The 23,462-nt window shown below is 38.3% G+C and overlaps 1 protein-coding gene across 9 annotated transcripts in view; it reads left to right on the top strand.

The window, feature by feature from the left end:
• Positions 1-23,462, top strand: part of DTNB (dystrobrevin beta) — a 415,855-nt gene that overhangs the window by 43,438 nt on the left and 348,955 nt on the right. The window contains exon 1 of one of the 9 annotated variants that reach the window (XM_064295127.1): positions 7,987-8,007. The exons of the other annotated variants lie outside the window; for them this stretch is intronic. The gene's annotated coding sequence lies outside the window, so the exon portion shown is untranslated. Of the gene's footprint in view, positions 1-7,986; positions 8,008-23,462 lie in introns of those variants that run through there. 9 annotated transcript variants of the gene reach the window in all.

Below are 23,462 nucleotides of genomic sequence, written 5' to 3'. Positions count from 1 at the left end.
CACGGACAAGCTCCCTCCCCTTGCCTTGGCCAGCTTCCGGAGGCTGTCCTTATCCCTCCACTCAGGATCCCTTATCACACCACCTTTTCCCCCTGTGTTTGCACGAAGATCACAATGCCTTTGTCCTCCTCTGTTCTCCACTTTTAGCACCCTTCACATCATCACAACTCCAATGCTGCCTTCCTCATGGAATGTCACATGTATAGGTGGCAGGGGCCCCTTCACACCTGCATGTTTTGGGGGCCATTCTTCTGCTCATCAGGGCATGAGAAGAGCTTCCAAAGGTTTACTGTTCTTAGAAAGGAAATAAATGTTTTGAATACTTGATCCTGCTCCAAACTCAGTAACTTAATCGAGCTAAAGTGCTTTCAGGGTAAGTAGACCCCTGGGTGCTCCCTCCTCCATGGAGGAGGGTTGCAGTTGGCTCTGGGCCACCCCCAACATTTGCACTGTAGGACTTCTTTTCTCCCAGCCTGGGTAGAAGGATGTGACACTGAGTTGAAAATGGCCCCACACGTGGTGGCACATGCTCATTGATCAGGAGCACTTCATGTGTGATGCATACCTTTCCTGATTTTAAACCATGCAGTATCCCTTTGTTCTGTTCAAACAACTGCCTTTTGGTCTATGTACAGGTTTTGCATGAGCACAATTAAGTGTTCTGAAATGCCCATTCTCTGCAATGTTATCCGTAATTTCTTGTGATTCACACAGTTGAATGCCTTTGCGTCAATAAAACACAGGTAAACATCTTTTTGATATTCTCTGCTTTTAGCCAAGATCCGTCTAACATCAGCAGCGATATCCCTTGTTCCATGTCCTCTTTGGAGTCCAGCTTGAATTTCTGGCAGTTCCCTGTCGATGTACTGCTACAACTGCTTTTGAATTATATTCAGCAAAATTTTACTTGTGTATGATATTGATGATATTGTTTGATAATTTCTGCATTCTGTTGTATCACCTTTCTTTATAATGGGCTCAAATATGTATCTCTTCCAGTTGCTTGGCTAGGTAGGTGTCTTCTAGATCTCTTGCATAGACAAGTGAGCACCTCCAGCAATTCGTTCATTTGTTGAAACATCTCAGCTGGTATTCCATCAATTCCTGGATCCTTGTTTTTTGCCGGTGTCTTCAGTGCATCTTGGACTTCTTCAGAAGCAGTTAGTTATCTGTTCTACAGTCAGCTCTTGGTTTTGACTAACGATATTGAGCTTCTCCATCATCTCTTTCTACAGATGTACTCTAGTTGTAGAAATATTTCTCACTTCAATTCTGTCAATATTTGCTTTGTATATTTTAGGGCTCTGTTGTTAGATTCATATATATTTATAATTGCAATATTTTCCTGGCATATATATTTGTAACTGTAATATTTTCTTGATGAATTGATTGTTTTATTACTATGTAGTGTCCTTCTTTGTCTCTTGTAAGAGATTTTCACTGAAAGTCAGTTTTTCCCTGATATTAATATAGATATCCAGCTTTCTTTTCTTACTGTTTTCATCAAATACTTTTTCCCTTTTTTTTTCTTTCCACATATTTGTGTCTTTAGATCTAACGTAGGTCTCTGTAGATAATGTAGTTGGATCATAAATTTTTATCTATTCTACCAGTCTCTGCCTTTTGTTTGGAGAGTTTAATCCATTTATATTTCAGGCAATTACTGATAAGGATGGACTTACTGTGCTATTTTGGTATTTGTTTTCTGTGTGTCTCATACATTTATTGCCCCTCATTTTCCCCAGTACTTTCTATTTTTGTGTTTATATGTTTTTTTAAAGTGTGAACCATTTTTATTTTTTTTCATTTCTTTTTGTGTATATCTTTCAGATACTATGTGGAATACTTTTTTTTCTTTAATTTTTATTTTGCTTTAAGTGAAAGTTTACAAATCAAGTCAGGCTCTCACACAAAAACGTGTATACACCTTTCTACATACTCCCAATTGCTCTCCCGCTAATGAGACTGCCCTCTCCCTCCCTGCACTCTCTCTTTTCATGTCCATTTCACCAGCTTCTAACCCCCTCTACCATCTCATCTCCCCTCCAGACAGGAGATGCCAACATAGTCTCAAGTGTCCACCTGATCCAAGAAGCTCACTCCTCACCAGCATCCCTCTCCAACCCATTGTCCAGTCCAATCCCTGTCTGAAGAGTTGGCTTTGGGAATGGGTCCTGTCCTGGGCCAACAGAAGATCTGCAGGCCATGACTACCGGGGTCCTTCTAGTCTGAGTCAGACCATTAAGTCTGGTCTTTTTACAAGAATTTGGGGTCTGCATCAAACTGCTCTCCTGCTCCCTCGGGGTTCTCTGTTGTGTTCCCTGTCAGGGCAGTCATCGGTTGAATCCGGGCACCATTTAGCTCTTCTGGTCTTAGACTGATGTAGTCTCTGATATATGTGGCCTTTTCTGTCTCTTGGGCTCGTAATTACCTTGTGTCCTTGGTGTTCTTCATTCTCCTTTGATCCAAGTGGGTTGAGACCAATTGATGCATCTTAAATGGCCCCTTGCTAGCGTTTTAAGACCCCAGATGCCTCTCTCCAAGGTGGGATGCAGAATGTTTTCTTACAGATTTTATTATGCCAAATGACTTAGAAGTCCCCTGAAACCATGGTCCCCAAACCCCTGCCCCTGCTACACTGGCCTTCAAAGCGTTCAGTTTATTCCAGAAACTTCTTTTCTTTTGGTTTAGTCCAGTTGTGCTGACCTTACCTGTATTGTGTGTTGTCTTTCCCGTCACCTAAAATACTTCTTATCTACTATTTTTTTTTTACTATCTAATTAGTGAATACCCCTCTCCTGCACCTGTTGTTGAACCAGTACTACGCTGTTTTGACTACTGTGGCGGTATGATAGGTTCTAAAATCAGGTAAAGTAAGGCCTCCCGCTTTGTACTTCTTTTTCAGTAATGCCTTATTTATCTGGGGCCTCTTTCCCTTCCATATGAAGTTGGCGATTTGTTTCTCCATCTCATTAAAGAATGTCGTTGGGATTTGGATCAGAATTGCATTAAATGTATAGATTGCTTTTGGTACAATAGACATTTTTATAATGTTAAGTTTTCCTATCCACGAACAAGGTATGTTCTTCCACTTATGTAAGTCTTTTTTGGTTTCTTGCAGAAGTGTACTGGAATTTTCTTTGTATAAGCCTTTTAATCTCTGGTAAGATTTATTCCTAAGTATTTTATCTTCTTGGGGGCTACTCTAAATGGCATTGATTTGGTGATTTCCTCTTCGATGTTCTTTTTGTTGGTGTACAGGAATCCAACTGATTTTTGTATATTTATCTTGTATCCCGATACTCTACTGAACTCTTCTATTAGCTTCGGTAGTTTTCTGGAGGATTCCTTAGGGTTTTCTGTGTATAAGATCAATTCATCTGCAAATAGAGATACTTTTAATTATTCCTTGCTAATCTGGATGCCCTTTATTTCTTTATCTAGCCTAATTACTCTGGCTAGGACTTCTAGCACAATGTTGAATAAGAGTGGTGATAAAGGGCATCCTTGTCTGGTACCCGATCTCAGTGGGAATGTTTTCAGGCTCTCTCCATTTAGGATGATGTTGGCTATTGGCTTTGTATAAATGCCATTCATTATGTTGAGGAATTTTCCTTCTATTCCTATTTTGCTGAGAGTTTTTATCATGAATGAGTGTTGAACTTTGTGAAATGCCTTTTCTGCATCAATTGATAAAAATCATGTGATTCTTGTCTTTTGTTTTATTTATGTGGTGGATTACATTGTTTTTCTAATGTTGAACTGGGTTTAATGTTGAACCATCCCTGCATACCTGGTATGAATCCCACTTGGTCATGGTGAATTATTTTTTTGGTATGTAGTTGAATTCTATTGGCTAGAATTTTGTTGACGATTTTTGCATCTACATTCATGAGGGATATAGGTCTATAATTTTCTTTTCTTGTGGGTCTTTACCTGGTTTTGGTATCAGGGATATGGTGGCTTCATAGAATGAGTTTGGTAGTATTCCATCCTTTTCTATGCTCCGAAATACCTTTAGTAGTAGTGGTGTTAACTCTTCTCTGAAAGTTTGGTAGAACTCTGCAGTAAAGCTGTCCGGGCCAGGGCTTTTTTTTTGTCGGAAGTTTTTTGATTACCTTTTCCATCTCTTCTTTTGTTATGGGTTCTACCTCTGTTTGTGTTAGTTTAGGTAGGTAGTGTGTTTCTAGGAATTCATCCGTTTCTTCTAGGTTTTCAAATTTGTTAGAGTACAATTTTTCATAGTAATCTGATATGATTCTTTGAATTTCGGTTGGGTGTGTTGTAATATCGCCCACCTCATTTCTTATTTGGGTTATTCGCTTTCTCTCCTGTTTTTCTTTTGTCAGTTTGGCCAGTGGTTTATCCATTTTGTTGAGTTTTCCAAAGACCAGCTTTTGGTCTTGTCAATTCTTTCAATTGTTTTCCTGTTTTATTTAGTTCAGCTGTAATTTTTATTATTTGTTTTCTTCTGGTACCTGTGGGTTTCTTTTGTTGCTCTCTATTTGTTCAAGTTGTAGGGATAATTTTTTGATTTTGGCCCTTTATTCTTTTTGTATCTGTGCATTTATTGATATAAATTGGCCTCTGAACACCACTTTTGCTGTGTCCCAAAGGTTTTCATAGGAAGTGTTTTCATTTTCATTGGATTCTATGAATTTCTTTATTCCATCCTTAATGTCTTCTATAATCCAGTCTTTTATGAGCAGGGTATTGTTCAGTTTCCAAGTGTTTGATTTCTTTTCCCATTACTGATTTCCACTTTTATGGCCTTATAGTCAGAGAAGATGCTTTGTAATATTTCAATGTTTTGGATTCTGCTAAGGCTTGCTTTATGACCTAATATGTGGTCTATTCTAGAGAATGTTCCATGTACACTAGAAAAGAAAGTATAGTTGGTTGCTGTTGGGTGGTGTTCTGTATATGTCTACGAGGTCAAGTTGGTTGATTGTGGCATTTAGATCTTCCGTCTTTATTGAGCTTCTTACTGGATGTCCTGTCCTTCACCGAAAGTAGTGTGTTGAAGTCTCCTACAATTATTATGGAGCTGTCTATCTCACTTTTGAATGCTGATAGTTTTTTTTTTTTTTTAAATGTATCTTGCAGCCCTGTCATTGGGTGCATAAATATTTAATATGGTTATATCTTCGTGGTGTATTGTGCCTTTAATCATTATAATAGTGTCCTTCCTTATCCTTTCTGATGAATTTAACTTTAAAGTCTATTTTGTCAGAAATTAATATTGCCACTCTTGCTCTTTTTTGATTATTGTTTGCTTGATACATTTTTTTCCATCCTTTGAGTTTTAGTTTGTGTGTGTCTCTAAGTCTAAGGTGTGTCTCTTGTAGGCAGCATATAGATGGATCTTGTTTTTTAATCCATTCTGCCACTCTCTGTCTCTTTATTGATGCATTTAGTCCATTTACATTCAGGGTAATTATGGATAAGTATGAATTTAGTGCTATCATTTTGATGTCTTTTTTTGTGTGTTGTTGACAGTTTCTTTTTCCCACTTGATTTTATGTGCTGAGTAGATTATCTTTATATATTGTCCTTTCCTCATATTTGTTGTTGTTGATTTTGTTTCTGCTGAGTCTGTGTTTTTCCCTTGTATTTTATTTTGATGAGTAGGAGAGTTTGTCTCCTTTGTGGTTACCTTATTATTTTTTCTAAATTTAAACCTAACTTTTATTTCTTTGTATCACTGTTTCTTCCTCTCCATATGGAAGGTGTATGATTACATTTCTTAGTCCCTCTTTATTATTTTAATGTTGTCTTCTTTTATATAATAACATCGCTGTTGCCCTGTTTTGGGATGTTTTTTTTTTAGTCTTGTTTTTTTGGATTTCCCTGTCTGGGTTGACTTCTGGTTGCTCTGCCCAGTGTTCTAGTCTTGGGTTGATACCTGATATTATTGATTTTCTAACCAAAGAACTCCCTTCAGTATTTCTTTTAGTTTTGGTTTGGTTTTTACGAATTCCCTCAACTGGTGTTTTTCTGGAAATGTCTTAATTTCAACTTCATATTTAAGAGACAGGTTTGATCGATATATGGTTCTTGGCAGAGAGTTTTTTTCCTTCAGTTTCTTAAATATGTCTTCCCATTGCCTTCTTGCCTACATGGTTTCTGCCGAGTAGTCCGGGCTTATTCTTATTGGCTCTCCTTTGTAGGTGACTTTTCATTTATCCCTCGCTGCTCTTATAATTCTCTCTTTATCTTTGGTTTTGACAAGCTTGATTATAACATGTCTTGGTGACTTTCTTTTCACATCTACCTTACGTGGAGTTCGATGAGCATCTTGGATAGATACCTTCTCATCTTTCACAATATCAGGGAAGTTTTCTACCAACAAATCTTCAACAATTTTCTCTGTATTTTCTTTTATCCCTCCCTGTTCAGGTACTGCAATCACTCGTAGCTTATTTTTCTTGATAGACTCCCACATCATTTTTAAGGTTTCTTCATTTAAAAAAAATTCTTTTATCAGATTTTTCTTCAAATATATTAGTGACAAGTGATTTATCTTCGAGTTCAGAAATTCTAGCTTCTGCTTGCTCAATTCTGTTCCTCTGACTTTCTACCGAGTTATATAATTCTGTAATTGTATTGTTAATCTTCTGAATTTCTGATTGCTGTCTGTGGATTTTTCCAGCTTATTAAACTTTTCATTATGTTCCTGAATAGTGTTTCTAACTTCTTCAGTTGCTTTATCTGTGTGTTCCTTGGCTTGTTCTCCGTATTGCCTCATTTCCTTCCTGATGTCTTGAAGGGTTCTGTATACTCAACTTTTGTATTCTGCATCTGATAATTCCAGGAATGCACTTTCATCTAGAAGATGTCTGGATTCTTTGTTTTGAGAGCCTGTTGAGGTGTTCATGGTCTGTTTCTTTATGTGACTTAATATTGACTGTTGTCTCTGAGCCATCTATAAGTTATTGTATTAGTTTGTGCTTGCTTACTGTGTCGTAGCTTCTTGCTTTCTTTTGTTTTGGTATACCCCTGTGGGTTGCTTGAGCGAGCTAGCTTGATTATTTTCGCCTTTGGAGCTCTGGTGTCCTGTCCCCAGCTGGCTGGAGCTGTTATCAGGTATATCAGTGTAGGAGTCCATTCAGTTTCCTTGTATACATTCAGCTCGGGTTTTCAGGTAGCAGATATGAAGTGTGTGGTACAGACTCTGTCCTACGGTCTTAGAGGGGCAGGGGCAATTGGCATATATACCGGTATCTGATTGCAGTAGGTGGTCACGCTCTGAACAAGGCAGGAGGCTGAGAATTGACCCCCAAGTGTCTCTGGGGAAAACGCGTCTCTGTTCCCTAGAGCCTGCTGGTGGGTGGGTTCTTCAGAGGGACTGTGGACGCCGAAAGTTTTTGGTTGTGAGGACTGGGAGGTACCAGTTATCTTTGGATGCCTGTCGTGGGTGGCTGGGTGACCTGAGTGGAGCTACCAGTCCTTAGGTCCCTGATGTAGGTAGGTGAGGACCTTGTTTAATAGGCAAAGAGATGTCAAATGTCAAACACCCACCTCTCCACCACACAGCTGAAATGGTTGGAGTCTGCCAACAAGGGCCTATTCTCCTGAAATAGGCCCACACAGGTCCATGCAGAAGGGAAAGGTGCTCAAGGTCCACAGACGGTTTATGCCTGGCTAGGAGCTGCTTCTGTCCTGAGCTCCCCCGGTTGATGGAGCTAGCAAATTATCTTTTCCCCCCAGTTGCAAATTTGTTCCTGCCCCAGGGCCGGGAGAATGGCTCTAGGTGCTCACCAGGGTCTATCTTAGGCCCAGGGATTCAGCCGCTGATGCCAGCCCGGGGGTGGGGGGGAGGGCGCGGTAAAGTACACGCAAGTACTTAGCTTTTGCCAAGAGCACCGTTCTCCTCAGGTTCCAGAGGTTTGAGCAGGCTGTGTGGCTGGCTGCTTCTCCCTGAAGAAACTGAGCGGAATGCTAGGACCAGCCTGTTGCTGCTGCTGCCGCTCTGGGAATGGTGCCTGAGGGCTCCCTGCGATTCAGGTCCGGTAACTCCTCTCCACTTCTGAATGGCCTCTTCCTGCTCCTGCCCCTCAGTTTGTTGTCTAAGCTTGCCTTTGATGCTCAGGGCTCCCAGCTTGTCACAAATATACTCATTTCACTTGTTTTTTCGGGTCTTTGTTGTATGAAGGAAGCGTCTGGCTATTACGCCATCTTGGCTCCACCTCCCCACATTCTGTGGGGAGTTTTTTTAATTACATTTTCAATCAGTTTTTTTGTTATCGGTCTATTTAGTTGTTCTGCCTCTGTGTGTGTTAGTTTAGGTAGGTAGTGTGTTTCTAGGAATTCATCCATTTTTTTCTAGGTTTTCAGATTTGTTAGAGTACATTTTTTTATAATAATCTGATATGATTCTTCTAATTTCTGTTGGGTCTGTCATAATATAGCCCATCTCATTTCTTATTCAGGTTATTTGCTTCCTGTCCTGTTTTTCTTTGTCAGTTTGGCCAGTGGTTTATCAATTTTGTTGATTTTTTTCAAAGAACAAGCTTTTGGTCTTGTGAATTCTTTCAGTTGTTTTTCTCTTTTCTATTTCATTTAGTTCTGCTCTAATTTTTATTATTTGTTTACTTATGGTGGCTGTGGGTTTCTTTTGTTGCTCTCTTTCTATTTGTTCAAGTAGCAGGGATAATCCTGTCATTATGGCACTTTCTTCTTTTTGGATGTGCGCAATTATTGGTACAAATTGACCTCTGAGCACCGCTTTTTCTGTGTCCCAAAGGTTCTGATAGGAAGTGTTTTCATTCTCGTTGGATTCTATGAATTTCTTTATTCCATCCTTAATGTCTTCTATAATCCAGTCTTTTTTGAGCAGGGTATTGTTCAGTTTCCGAGTGTTTGATTTCTTTTCCCTGCTTTATCCGTTACTGATTTCCACTTTTTTGTCCTTATGGTCAGAGAAGATGCTTTGGAATATTTCAGTGTTTTGGATTCTGCTCAGGATTGCTTTATGACCTAATATGTGGTCTATTCTTGAGAATGTTCCATATGCATTAGTAAAGAAAGTATACTTGGTTGCTGTTGGAGGGACTGTTCTGTATATGTCTGTGAGGTCAAGGTGGTTGATTGTAGCATTTAGATCTTCTGTGTCTTTACTGAGCTTCTTTGTGGATGTCCTGTCTTTCACCGAGAGTGGTGTGTTGACGTCTCCTACTAATATTGTGGAGCTGTCTATCTCACTTTTGAATGCTAATAGAGTTTGTTTTATGCATCTTACAGCCCTGTCATTGGGTGCATAAATATTTGATATGGTTCTATCTTCTGGATATATTGTCCTTTTAATCATTATATAGTGTCCTTCCTTATCCTTTCTGATGGATTTAACTTTAAAGTCTATTTTGTCAGAAATTAATATTGCCACTCCGTTTCTTTTTTGATTGATGTTTGTTTGATATATTCTTTTCCATCCTTTGAGTTTTAGTTTGTGTTTCTAAATCTAAGGTATGTCTCTTGTAGGCAGCGTATAGACGGATCTTGATTTTTAATCCATTCTGCCACTCTCTGTCTCTTTTTTTGGTGCATTCGTGCATTTACATTCAGCGTTATTATGGATAGGTGTGAATTTAGTGCTGTCATTTTCATGTCTTTTTTTTTGCGTTGTTGGCTGTTTCTTTTTCCCACTTAATTTTTGTGCTGCATAGATTATCTTTATATGTTGTCCTTTCCTCATATTCTTTGTTGTTGATTTTGTTTCTGCTGAGTCTCTATTTTTTTTCTTGTATTTTATTTTGATGAGTAGGAGAGTTTGTCTCCTTTGTGGTTACCTTATTAGTTACCCCTGTTTTTCTAAATTTAATCCTAAGTTTTATTTTTTTGTGTCACCGTTTGTTCCTCTGCATATGGAAGATCTGTGATTACATTTCTTAGTCCCTCTTTATTCTTTTAATATTGTCTTCTTTTGTATAATAACATGAGTGTTACCCTGTTTCGAGCTTTTTTTTTTAAAATCTTGCTTTTTTTTTTTTTTTTTTGATTTCCCTGTCTGGGTTGACTTCAGATTGCTCTGCCCAGTGTTCTAGTCTTGGGTTGATACTGATATTATTGATTTTCTAACCAAAGAACTCCCTTTAGTGTTTCTTGTAGCTTTGGTTTGGTTTTTATGAATTCCCTAAATATCTGTTTATCTGGAAATATCCTAATTTCACCTTCATATTTAAGAGACAGCTTTGCTGGATATATGATTCTTGGCTGACAATTTTTTTCCTTCAATTTTTTAAATAAGTCATCCCATTACCTTCTTGCCTGCATGGTTTATGCTGAGTGGTCCGAGCTTATTCTTATTGACTTTCCTTTGTAGGAACTTTTTGTTTACCCCTTGTTGTTGTTGTTAGGTGCCATCAAGATGGTTCTGACTCATAGCAACCCGATGTACAACAAAACGAAACAGTACCCGGTCCTGAGCCATACTCACAATTGTTGTTATGCCTGAGCTCATCGTTGCAGCCACTGTGTCAGTCTACCTTGTTGAGGGCCTTCCTCTTTTCCGCTGACCCTGTATTCTGACAAGCATGATGTCCTTCTCCAGGGACTGATCCCTCCTGACAACACGTCCAAAGTATGTAAGACACGGTCTTGCCATCCTTGCCTTTAAGGAGCATTCTGGCCGCATTGCTTCCAAGACAGATTTGTTTGTTCTTTTGGCAGTCATGGTATATTCAATATTCTTCTCCAACACCACAATTCAAAGGCGTCAACGGTTCTTCGGTCTTCCTTATTCATTGTCCAGCTTTCACATGCATATGGATGCGATTGAAAATACCATGGCTTGGGTCAGGCGTACCTTAGTCTTCAGGGTGACATCTTTGCTCTTCAAGACTTTGAAGAGGTCCTTTGCAGCAGATTTACCCAATGCGATGCATCTTTTGATTTCTTGACTGCTGCTTCCATGGCTGTTGATTGTGGATCCAAATAAAATGAAATCCTTGACAACTTCAATCTTTTTTCCGTTTATCATGATGTGGCTCATTGGTCCAGTTGTGAGGAGTTTTGTTTTCTTTATGTTGAGGTGCAATTATACTGAAGGGTGTGGTCTTTGATCTTCATTAGTAAGTGCTTCAAGTCCTCTTCAGTTTCGGGAAGCAAGGTTGTGTCATCTGCATAACACAGGTTGTTAGTGAGTATTCCTTCCGTCCTGATGCCCCGTTCTTCTTCCTATCGTCTAACTTCTCATAGTGTTTGCTCAGCATACAGATTAAAGAGGTATGGTGAAAGAATACAACCCTGACGCACACCTTTCCTGACTTTAAACCAGTCAGTATCCCCTTGTTCTGTGAAACGTTTACCCTAGCTGCATTTAAAATTCTCTCTTTATCTTTTGTTTTGGCAATTTTTTTTATAATATGTCTTGGTGAGTTTGCTTTAACATGTACCTTACGTGGAGTTCAATGCCCATCTTGCATAGATATCTTCTCATCTTCACTATATCAGGGAAATTTTCTGCCAAGAAATCTTCAATAATTCTCTCTGTGTATTCTGTTATCCCTCCCTGTTCTGGTACTCGAATCACTAATAGGTTATTTCTCTTGATAGAGTCCCATATGATTAAGGTTTCTTCCTTTTTAAAAATTCTTTTATATGATTTTTCTTTAGATATATTAGTGCCAAGTGATTTATCTTCAAGTTTCAGAAATCCTGGCTTCTACTTGGTCTGTTTTGCCCCTCTGACTTTCTATTGTGTTGCGTACTTCTGTAACTTTATTGTTAATCTTCTGAATTACTGATTGCTGTCTGTCTATGGATTTTTCCAGCTTATTAAATTCTTCATTATGTTCCTGAATAATCTTTCTAATTTTTTCAATTGTTTTATCCGTGTTTTCCTTGGCTTGTTCTGCGTATTGCCTCATTTCCTTCCTTATATCTTGAAGGATTCTGTATATTAATCTTTCGTATTCTGTCTCTGGTAATTCCAGGGATACACTGTCATCTAGAAGATCCCTGGATTCTTTGTTTTGAGAGCCTGTTGAGGTGATCATGGTCTGTTTCTTTATGTGACTTAATATTGACTCTTGTCTCTGAGCCATGTATAAATTATTGTATTAGTTTATGCTTGCTTACTGTGTTGTAGCTTCTTGGTTTCTTTTTGTTTTGATATACCCAAATGGGTTGCTTGAGCGAGCTAGCTTGATTATTTTCTCTTTTGGAGCTCTGATATTCTGTCCCCATATGGCTAGAGGTGTTATCCGGTCTGGCAGTCTGGGAGTCCATTCAGTTTTCTTGTATGAATTCAGCTTAGGTGTCCAGGTATCTGACCATAAAGTGTGTGGTACATGCTCTGTCCTACAGTCTTAGAGGGACGGCGTGATTGGTATATGTACTGGTATCTGATTGTAGCAGGGGGTCACGGTGTGAAAAGGTAGGGGGCTAAGAACCGACTCCTGAGTGTCTCTCAGGAAAGCACGTCTCTCCTAGAGCATGCAGGTGGATGGGCTCTGCAGACGGGTCATGGGTACCAAGTGTTTTTAGTTGTAAGGACTGGGAGGTACCAGTTATCCCTGGACGCCTGTTGCGGGTGGCTGGGTGACCTGTGTGGAGCATCCAGTCCTTAGGCCCCTGATGTAGGTAGGTGAGGACCCTGTGTAATAGGCAAAGCAATGTCAACATCAAACACCCACCTCTCCACTGCACAGCTAAAGCTGTTGGAGTCTGCCTGCAAGGGCCTATTCTCCTGAAATAGGCCCACACAGGTCCATGAAGAAGGGAAAGGTGCTCAGAGTACAGGGAGAGTTTTTGCCTGGTAGGAGCCCTTTCTGTCCTGAGCTCCCCCGGTTAGTGAAGCTGGCAAATTATCTTTTCCCCCAATTGCAAATTTTTACCTTCTTCAGGGTTGGGAGGATGGCTGTAGGTGCTCAGCAGGGCCTAGGTCCAAACCAAAAAACCAATCTCAGTGCCGTCGAGTCAATTCCGACTTATTAGGCCCAGGGAATTCAGCTGCTGAAGCCAGCTTGGGGGTGGGGGGACATGGTAAAATATACGCAAGTACTTAGCTTTTGCTGAGAGTGCTGTCCATCTCAGGTTCCAGGGGTGTGAGTATGGTGTGTGGCTGGCTGCTTTTCCCTGAAGGAACTGCAGCCGGACACTGGTACCAGCCCGCCGCTGCTGCTCCTGGAATCGTGCCTGAGGGCTCCCTGCGATTCAGGTCCGGTAACTCCTCTCTGCTTCTGAATGGTCTCTTCCTCCCCCTTCCCCTCCTGTTTGTTTTCTCAGCTTGCCTTTTATGCTCAGGGCTCGTAGCTTGTCATAAGTATACTCGTTTCACTTGTTTTTTCGGGTCTTTGTTGCACAGAGGGCTTGCCGGAAACATCTGTCTATTCTGACATCTTGACTCCACCCTGTTGGAATACATTTATTGTCCTAAATTTATTTGTAACAGTCTGTTTTAAATTCGGAACCCTGGTGGTACAGCTGCTAAGAGCTAGGCAGCTAACAAAAAGGTTGGTATTTCTAATTCACTAGCTGGTCTTTGGAAGCCCTATGGGCCAGTTCTACTCTGTCCTGTTGGGTCACTGTGAGTCGGAATTGACTCAGCGGTGACAGATTTTTTTTTTTTTTTTTGGTTTAAGTTGATACCAACTGAACTTTAAGAACATGCCAAAAATGCTGTTTCTCTACACCTTCTCTACACCTTCTCCCTTTATGTTGTTGTAACAAATTACATCTTTATATATTATGTGCCCAATAACCTAAATAATTATTTTTATGCATTTGTGTATTAAATCATATAACCAAACACCAAAACCAAACCCTTTGCTGTCAAGTTGATTCTCACTTATAGTTACCCTATATGACAGAGTAGAACTGCCACCATAGGGTTTCCAAGGAGCAACTGGTGAATTTGAACTGCCGACCTTTCGGTTAGTAGCAGAGCTCTTAACTATTGTGCCATCAGAGCTGCATTAAATCATATAGGACATAACAAGTAGAGTTATAAACCAAAAATACCGTAAAACTGTTTCTTGACTTGTCCATGAAGTTACCTTTACTGAAGATCTTTATTTCATCATGTGACTTTGAATTATTGTGTAGTGTCATTTTATTTCAACCTGAAGAATTCCCTTCGGCATTTCTTGTATGTCTAGGACAGATATAGTGGTTACAAACTCCCACAATGTTTGTTTATCTGGGAATATCTTAATTTCACCCTCATTTTTGAGGTAGAGTTTTGCTGAATATACCAGCTTGCTTGACGGTCCTTTTTTTTTTTTTTACCACTCTAAACACGTCATCCCACTGCCTTCTGTCCTCTATAATTTTTTAAGTCAAAGTCAGTGCTTAATCTTATTGAGGATCCTTTGTATGTGACAGTTCCTCTCTCTCTTCCTCGTTTCGTAATTCTCTACTTGTCTTTAGTTTTTGAATGTGTGATTATATTCTGTCTTGGTGTGAATCTCTTTGGGTTTATCCTACTTGGAGTTCATTGTATTTCTTGGATGTGTAGATGTGTGCCTTTTGTCAAATTTGAGAAGCTTTTGGCCATTACTCCCTCAAATATTCTTTCTGCCCCTTGCTATTTCTCTTCTCCTCCTGGGACTCCCATAATGTGTGTGTTGTTTTGCTTGATGGTATCCCACAAGTTCCTTCAACTCTCTTCACTTTTCTTCATTCTTTGTTTTTTTCCTTCTCAGACACGAAAATTTCAGTTGTCTTCTCTTCTTGTTCATTGATTCTTCTGACAGCTCAAATCTGCTGCTTAACCCTGGCAATGAATGTTTTCTCTCACTTATCATACTTTTTGGCTCCAGTATTTCTGTGTAGTTACTTTTTATAATTTATTTCTCTTTATTGATAGTTTCAATTTGTTCATATAGCCTTTTCCTGATTTACTTCAGTTTATTGTCTGTATTTTCCTTGAGTGCTTTCAGCATGTTTAATACTGTTGCTTTAGAGTCGTTGTCCTCCATTATCTGGGCTACCACAGGACAATTTCTGTCACTTACTGTGTTTCGACTGGACCATCCTTCTTATTTCTTTGTATAACTTGTGATCGTGTGTGTGTGTGTGTGTGTGTGTGTGTGTGTATGTGTATGTGACAGTAACTAGGACGTTTGAATATTATAATATGGTCGCTCTGAAAATCAGATCCTTTCCCTTCCCCAAGGTTTGCTGTTTTTTTCTTTTTTTAATTTTTTTTTTTGTTGTTGTTAAAGGCTGTGGTCATTATTTGTTTAGTGATTGCCCTTAACTATTTTTGCAGTGACTGCCTTCCTGGGTATACGTGCATACTGAAGTCTCTGTTTCTTAGCTTGTATTCAACTAGTGTTTTAACAGATTTATTTGAATTCCAGAGTTAAAAAAACAAAAACAAAACACCTCTCTCAGTCTTTGCAAATTGACTCTGTGCTGGGCCCTTCCTTCAACAGTTAGCCAGCCTTGTACTGAACCTAGGGATCAGACCCAGGAGAAAGTTTAGGGTCTTCTCAGGTAATTTCTGACCACTTGTGTTACTCTGGGCATGTGTATAGCTTTCTCAATTTCCATATACATGGTGCTTTTGAAAGCCTTAATTTTCTAAAGATACTCTTCCTGGCTTCTTTTTCTAGCCTTTAGGCACCTATTGTATGCCTTAATCACATTCTTTAGCCCCAGGTGGCTACAGGAATTGTAGCCTTCTGTGTTGCCCAGTGCCCCATAACTCTGCAGGAGCTCCAAGACAAGTGCCTTGCTTCCGTTCCTCAGACAGCCCCAGATAGGTTGGAACAGACACACAAAATAATTTACAAGTAAAGTCTCCTCTACTCTGTCTAGAACTAGAGACCAGGCTCTGTCCCAAGAATGTGGGCTACTGCTGCTTTAGGAGCCAGGAAAGTGGTCAGGCACAGGCGAGTAAAAAATCAAAGCTAGCTTTCCTGCTAGGTGCTGCCTTTGTCTTGATTCAGTGTTTGCTTAGTTCTATAATTTTTCGACTGATTCCCAGAGTTCTGACAAAGTTAGTTCTGCCAGTTTCTGCTTTTTTCGGGGGGGGGGGGGGTGTTTTTGTAGGGGGATGGGAACATGCAGCTGCTCATGCGACCATCTGGACCTCCTCCTCATTTTTAAATATTTGTCACTGGATGGCTTTTAGATTGTTTCTGCATTTACACGTCAGAGGTAAAATAGATGAACTGGGATCGTAAATAGGTTTATAAACCTTACTTTCAATTCTAACTCTTCTACTTTCTAGTTTTGTGATTTTTTGTTGTTTTGTTTTTTGAGGAAGTGATTAAAATCTCTGGGCCTGAGTAAAGAAAGAAGGCATTTTTGTTAAAAATAAGAAACTCATCATATTTTGGGGAATTTTAAAAAGTGTAACGTTTATTTGAACGTAACAGTTATCTCTTATATTTTTTTATTTAAACCACCTTTTTAAAAAAATTTTTTTATTGTGCTTTAAGTGAAAGTTTACAAATCAAGTCAGTCTCTCATAAAAAAATTCACATATACCTTGCTATATACTCCTGATTGCTCTCCCCCTAATGAGACAGCCCACTCCTTCCCTCCACTCTCTTTTTGTGTCCATTCTGCCAGCTTCTACCCCTTCTGCCCTCCCATCCCCCATCCAGACAGGCGATGCCAACATAGTCTCAAGTGTCTACCCGATCTAAGAAGCTCACTCTTCACTAGCATCTTTTTCTATCCCATTGTCCAGTCCAATCCCTGTCTGAAGAGTTGGCTTTGGGAGTGGTTCCTGTCCTGGGCTGACAGAAGGTCTGGGGGCCATGACCACCAGGATTCTACTAGTCTCAGTCAGACCATTAAGTCTGGTGTTTTTATGAGAATTTGGGGTCTGCATCCCACTGCTCTCCTGCTCCCTCAGGGTTTCTCTGTTGTGTTCCCTGTCAGGGCAGTCATCAGTTGTAGCCGGGCACTGTCTAGTTCTTCTGGTCTCACGCTAGTGCAAAAACAGCAACAAAGAAATGGCACTGAAGGAGCCAAGCAGTGTGGGCAGGCTGAATCCAAGTGGCATGGAGCTGGTGCTTCCCTGGTCAAGCAGCCGTTTCTGGGAAGTGGCAGAGGCCGAGCAGGGCGAAGAAGAGTAGAGGATAGGAAGTGTGTATTGTTGGTTTCTACGTGCTCTGTCTCCTGATGGGAGCTCCGTGAAGCTGCTTTCCCATACTCCCTGTCCCCCGATCTCTGATAGGAGTCCAAGATTGTGAACCCATGCTGCGTTAGCTGATATGGGGCCTCCACTCCTTATCTCTTGGTGCTCTCAGTTCCCTGTCAGTTTCTTATTCCATGTGGTGCTTGGTTGAGTTCTTTACCTCTTCATTTGACTCTTTGGGTTCCAGGATTGATGTTTGTCTCTGTTTTACTTAGTATTTTGGGTCGTTCCTGTGGAGGGATGGTGTGGTGCTTCTGTCTATAGTGCCATACTGACTCCGCCTCCTGAAAAAATTTTTTAGCTATGCTAATAAGTGTGTTGTGGTATCTTGTGAGCATTTCTCTAATGAATAGTGACATGCAGCATTTTTCTCTTGTGCTCATTTGCCATCTGTGTATCTGCTTTAGTGAAAGTCCTGTTCAACAAATATTTTGAAATTTTAAAAAATTGGATCATTTTCTTATTGTTGGATTTTGAGAATTTTAAAATGTTAACTATATATATTTTCTGTATACAAGTCCCCTTTGTCAAATATATGATTTGTAAATATTTTCCCCCAGTCTGCAGCTCATCTTTCCATTTCTTATCTGTGTCTTTCATGGGACAAATGTTTTTAATTTTGGTGAAGTCTAATTTATCATTGTTTTCTGTTTTATGGCTTTTGCTTTTAGTGTGATGCCCGAAGTCATGAAGATTATCTTTGTTTTTTTCTAAAAGCTTTACATTTACATTGATGATGCATTTTGAATTAATTTTGGATAATGTGTGTGGTGTAGGTTAAAGCTTTTTTTTTTTGGCGGCGTGAGTAACCTAGTTGTTCCAATGCCAAGACTATTCTTTCTTTGTTAAATTTCTTTTGCATCTTAAAAAAAAGATCAAATGGCTATATTTGTTGTGTGTTTATGGACTCTATTCTCTTTCATTCGTGTGTATGTCCGTTTGCCATTTACCATGTTGTCTTGATTATAGCTTTATAGTGATTCTTAAAATTGAGTAGTATAATCCTTTCAGTTTTATTCTTCTTTTTCAAAGTTGTTTTAGCTATTCTAGTACCTTTGTCCTTCCATATAATATTTAAAAGTGTCAATACCTATAAAACTTTATGCTGGAAATTAATTTATTTAGACTGTGATTAGAAGGTATGTCTTTCTGTTTATTTAGGTCTTCTTGTATTTTTTTTTGTTTAATCAATGTTTCGTAGTTTTAATATACAGATCCTGTACGTATTTCGTTAGAGGTACACCTAAGTATTTCATTTTTGTTAGATATGTTGTAAATGATATTAAAAAAAAATTCAGTTTCCATTTGGACAGTACTAGGATATAGAAATATGATTGAATTTTATTTGTTAACCTTGTGTCCTGTGACTTTGTTAAACTCACTTTTTAGTTCTAGAGCTTTTTTTTTTTTTTTTTGTAAATTCCTTTGGCTTTCTACATAGACAATAATGTTGTCTGCAAATAGGGGTAGTTTTATTTCTTCCTTTCCAATATGTATGCCTTTTTATTTCTTTTCTTGCCTTTTTTTCATTGGCTAAGACTTCTCATGTAATGTTGAGTAGGAGTGATAAGAGTAGAAATTCTTTCCTCATCCCAATCTTGAGGAGGAGGGGAAACACACAGTTTTTCACTATTGAGTGTAATGTTAGCTATAGGTGTTTTGTGAATGTCCTTTGTCAGGTTGAGAAAGTTCTTTCTTATTCCCAGTATGCTGAGAGCTTATCATCACGAATGGATGTTGTATTTTATCACATGCTTTTTCTGCTTATGATGTAAAAAACACGTTACTATCGAGTAGATTCTGACTCTCAGTGACCCTATAGGACATTGTAGAACTGCCCCATAGGGTTTCCCAGGAGGGCCTACTAGATTTGAACTGCTGACGTTTTGGTTAGCAGCCATAGCTCTTAACCAGTATGTCACCAGGGTTTCCATAGTCGTGTGTTTTTTCATTTACGTTGTTAATGAGTGATTACATTGTTTTCGCATATTGAATTGGCCTTGCATTCCTGGGATAAACCCTGACCATTCTGGGATTTTTTATGTAGTGCTAGATTAAGATTTCGAATATTTTGTTGAGGACTTTGTTGTTGGGGATTTTTGTGTGTGTGTTCATGAAGGATTTTTTTTTTAGTTGTTTGTTTTGTATTGTCTTTGTCTGGTTTTAGTATCAGGATATTACTGGTCTTGTGTTCATTTCTCTTCTATTTTCTGGTAGACAATATGTAGAATTGGTGTTATTTCTTCTAATACCGTTTGTTACTCTTCCTTCATCCTTCATGTTTTAGGTTTCTTTCTGGTATAATTTCCCATCTTTCTGAAGGTCTTCCTTTAGCAGTTTTTTTAGAGTATGTATGCTGGCTACAAATTTTCTTAGTTCTTTTTTTTTTTTTTTAATTCCTGAAGGATATATACTCTGGAAATAGAATTCTGTGTTGACCGTCTTTTCTTTCAGCACTTTAATAATGTTACTGCACTGTCTTTTACACTCCATAGTTCTGATGAGAAACCTACAGTCATTCATATCATTGTTCTCCTGTAACATGAGTTGGCAAACTGAGGCCGGTAGGCTGACCACCTGTTTGTTGTTCTAAAAGTTTTATTGGAACAAAGCCATGCCCATTTGCCTATATATTGCCTGTGACTACTTTCACAGAATGGAAGTGTTAAGTAGTTGCAACAGAGACCATATGGCCTACATGCCTAAAATGTTTACTATTTGGTCCTTTAAGGAAAAAAATTGGCCAATCCCTGCCTTATAGGTAATATTTTCTTTCTTTTTTTTGGATTATTTTAAGAGTTTGTCTTTAGTTTTCAACAATTTGACTATGATGTGTCTGAGCATGAATTTCTTTGGCTTTAACGTGTTTGGGGTCCAGTTTCTTGAGTTTCTGCGTGTAATGCCATTCACTAAACTTGGAGTTTTTAGCCCTTGTGTCTTCACATAATGTTTTAGCACCACACTTTTTTCTTTTTCTGGAATTCTGATGACGTGATGAATGTTAGAATTTTCTTATTGTTCCCAAGTCCTTGAGGCTCTATTAATTTATTTTTAATTTATTTTTTACTTTGTTGTTCAGATTGGATACATTCTATTGATCTATCTTCAGGTTTACTGAATCTTTCTTCTGTCTTCTTCATTCTACTGTTGAGTCTACCAGTGAGTCCCCCACATCCCAATTATTGTATATTTAGTATATTTTAGTTCTAAAATTTCCACTTGATTCCTCTTTAAATCTTCTGTGTTTCTCTGCTGTCACTTAATATTTTTTTATTGTAGTGAAAATAAACACAACAAAGCATACACCAGCTCAGCAATTTCTACATGTATAATTTAATGAAAGCAGTGTTTTTTTTTTTTTAATTTAATAACAGTGATTACATTAAGTTGTGTAGCCATTCTCACTGTTCTTTTCCAACTACCCTTAACATAAATTTTACTACCCTCCTAAGCAAAAAATTCCTCCTTTCTCCCTTCCTTGTGCCCCTAGTAATCACTAATAATTTTAGTGTTCTATATATTTGCTTATTTTATACAAGTGAGACGATTCAGTATTTGTCCTTTTGCAGTGCATTTATTTCGCTTAGCATAGTATTTTCAAGGTTCATCCACATACTGGCATGCATCAAGACTTCGTTTCTCCTTATGACTGAGTAATATTCCATTGTATGTATATACCACATTTTATTTATCCATTCTTCTATTGATTATTGTTTCTACGTTTTGTCTGTTGTGAAAAGTGCAGCAGTGAACTCTGGCGTACAGGGTTCTGTTTGCATCCTGCTTTCACTTCTTCTGGGTATATACCTAGGATTGGGATTGCTGGGTCACATGGTAGTTCTATGTGACACTTAATATTTTAACTTCTCTTTCATGAGTGTGTGATTAGTCACTCAAGCATTTTTATAAAAAGTATATGTTTATGTGTTGTTTGAGGTTTGTGAGAATTGTCTGCTTGAGGTAACCAAAAACCCAAAAACCAGATCTGTTGCCCTCAAGTCAATTCTGACTTATAGGGACCCTGTGAGACAGAGTAGAATTGCCCCATAGGGTTTCCAAGGAGCACCTTGTGGATTCGAACTGCTGACCTTTTGGTTAGCAGCCATAGCTCTTAACCACTGCACCATCAGGGCTCCACAGGAGGTAAAGATACCATTATTTTGTCTAAAGTGTCTACTTCATACTTTATTAGTTTCAGGAGGTCCAAGGAATTACTTAAAAGAAGATACATTCAATCAAACGGCATCTGTCACAGCATCATTAATTACCAAACTGAAGATTCTTTCCACTAGATTTATAGAATACGTGTGCAGTAGTAGTAGTAGTAATAACGGGACCATTGGTCCTATGCTTTCCTAGGCCAGGAATTATATCAATGAATTATTTCATTCTCTCATGAGAATGTAAGCTATCTGAAGATAGGGACTTTGTTATTCATTGCTATAATTTCAGTATCTCTAGCTGGGCCTGGTACATAAGAGATGCTCAGTAAGTATTTGTGAAATCAGTGGTTATGTACTTTTTTAATGCCATTTTAGTAATGAGGAATGAATCTTAGCATAATTAAAGCACTTGCCCAAAGATAGACTTCTAGTCGTGGAACTGGAACTTAAAGCCATGTGGGATAGTTGTCATTTTGACATGAGGACATGGCAACCTGATTGCAGACAGACTTGTGCAGTGATATTAATTACGATTGCTTTGGGTCTGGTTGACAAAAGTTTTCTTAAAGGCCAGAGAGTAAATATTTCAGGCTTTGCACTCCAGATGGTCTCTGTCACAATCACTTAACTCTGCCATTGTAACGCAAAAGCAGCCATAGACAAGACATAAATCAGTGGGTGTGGCTGTGTTCCAGTAAAACTTTATTTGCAAAAATAGGTAGGGAGCAGATCTGGCCCACTTTCTATAGTTTGCACACTCCTGCTTTAGGTGATCTCTTACCACGAATGCCACAAGTAATCACACATGCAGATGTGGGCGCTGAAATTACATGGCAGTACTGTAATACGGTGGTCATCTAGATGATCCAGAATATGTTTATATTGTTTTTCATGATTAATCTAGAAATGAAAACAGAACTTTTCATGAAGAATTTAGGAATCTTCAGGGATTCTTGGACCCTACTTTAGAAAAAGTAATAAAAGGAATAGTAAAAATAGAAAACAAATATAAGTAAGATATATTCCAAAAAGCATTCCGTGTTTTATCTAACATTTAAAATTTGTATTGCCTAGTAAGAGACCAAAGTTGGGGAGAAGGGAGCAAGCTTTCGAATATCTTTTTTTTTTTTTTTTTGTAATTACAGGCTTCTTGTGCCAATTCCTGTTTTTTTTTCCTAAGACCTAAGTTTTATTTACTTTTTGCTGTTTCTGGTTGTTTTTTCTTTGGCCTAATTTATTTCTGTTTAAAATTCTTTCCTCTTGGGGATAAATGGTTAAATAACCAGGAATCATGTATGCTGATGTGCTTGGCAACATTTTAATAATTTAGGAAAGAACTAGTATTAATTATCAAAATGGTAATTGTGAAATGTTAAGGAATATATTTCAATTAAAAAAATTTTTAAGGTATATTATGACTAAGATTTCACCAGACAACTTGCTTTTATGAATTTGTAATCCATGTAGTCATCATTTAATTTGTGATTCTAATTTAGTAGGGAATGGTTTATAACAGTTTAATCTACTTAAGGGAATTATTTGCTTTGCTGTTTGTCTAGATGTTTTTTCTTCATAGAAAAAGGCAGTCTTCAGCTAACCTTGTCACGAATTTTGCATGAATAGTTCTACCCTGTCCTACAGGGTTGCTGTAAGTCAGAATTGACTCGAAGGCAATGGTTATGAGTTAGGGTCCATGTAATGGGCTGTTTTGTTGCAGTTTCTTAGACATATTTTAAAATATGCATCTACAAGCAGCAGTTATATAAGAAGTTTAATGAAAGGGTTAGATTTTCATTTTGCCACTTAAGAGCAAGTTAGTGTTCTTTTGTCGGTATCTGTTTCCTAATCTTTAAAATGGGAATAATAATAATAACGTCGACGCATAGGATTGTTGTGAGGATTAAATGAGAAAATGCTTTTAAAGAGTTCAACAAAGTGACTGGTATATACTGTTTGTCAATGTAAACTGCTGTTAGTTACCCTGTAATACAAAAGTTACATTTAGGAGTGCTTCAAATTTGGGAATGAATACTTTTTTGTTTGATACTGTTTACTGTAAATACAGAAGATTTTATTTACATCTTTCATGTATAAGCTGATTTTCTTATATTCTTTGTTGCAGTCTTTCATCGTATTTATTTTCTAAGTTATATTTAGTAACGTGTTTATCTATGTAATACAGTAGTGATATGGAAAACTGT

This window comes from Loxodonta africana, chromosome 12 (assembly GCF_030014295.1).
Source record: "Loxodonta africana isolate mLoxAfr1 chromosome 12, mLoxAfr1.hap2, whole genome shotgun sequence".
NCBI classification, from domain to species: domain Eukaryota; kingdom Metazoa; phylum Chordata; class Mammalia; order Proboscidea; family Elephantidae; genus Loxodonta; species Loxodonta africana.
Note: the sequence above shows the minus strand (reverse complement) of the source record. Positions and strands in the feature narration are given on the sequence as shown.